Source organism: Acyrthosiphon pisum, chromosome A2 (assembly GCF_005508785.2).
Source record: "Acyrthosiphon pisum isolate AL4f chromosome A2, pea_aphid_22Mar2018_4r6ur, whole genome shotgun sequence".
NCBI lineage: Eukaryota > Metazoa > Arthropoda > Insecta > Hemiptera > Aphididae > Acyrthosiphon > Acyrthosiphon pisum.
Genome location: NC_042495.1, coordinates 15,636,465 through 15,637,460, shown reverse-complemented (window position 1 = coordinate 15,637,460; position 996 = coordinate 15,636,465).

Here is a 996-nt window from a genome sequence, read left to right as displayed (position 1 = left end):
ACATAGGCACAGTTTTTTTTATAAACATTTAAAGTTCGATTTTTAACAACATAATATATCAAATTGCCACAAGTTTTCGCGTAAGTATAGGTCATTCTGTCACCAAAAAATCTCAAACGTATAAACACACAGTTTTTTTTATAGTTATTTTATGTTCAAATTTGGTGGAAAGTACTCAGGTATTAATTAAATGACCAAGAATAACGATTTTAGTTATTTTGTTGTAATTTTATAATATTAATTCAACTTACCGGCTACTATATAAATAATAAGTAAAAATTTCTTAACAATATAAAATATATAATATAAAATTATTATACAGTATACACTGAATACATATTACATAAACACACACTTGAAATTATTATTAATATATTATGTACATAATACTGTGGGTCTGGGAGTTCTTTACAATTTGTGCACCTCCAAAAATATTGTTCTAGTTGTGCCTATATGGGCAACAACAAGTTCTTCAAAATAAAGATTTCGAACTGATGATCATCCCGTTTTTGTCGTTTTTAAGACCTGTCATCTTATTTCTGATATTATTAAATGCCTATAAAAACCTATAATATAGTGCAATAATATCTCATGGGTTGTCATGTTACTTAGGTGTACTGCAGGGTTATGATAATAAATTTTGAAAATAAACTAAATAAACTTAACTAAGGATTTTAACTCGTGGATTCCTATTTTTAGTTATATGCATTAAACCACCAGTACAAAATATAATTTTATACTCTGTATAATCGACTAACGAGTATTTTTATTTAAAATATATATATTTATATATATTTTAACGATTTTCTGTAACAATTAATTAGGTATACACTCGACCAAACGAAAAAAAAGAAACAATATTTTTTTGTTCACATCAAAAAATGTTTATTTTGATAAAACGGCCGAAAATAAGTGAACAATTTAATAATTTTGAATAGCTTATAAATTAAAAAAAAAAAAATACGACGGACAGGATAGACACAATAAATAACGGGG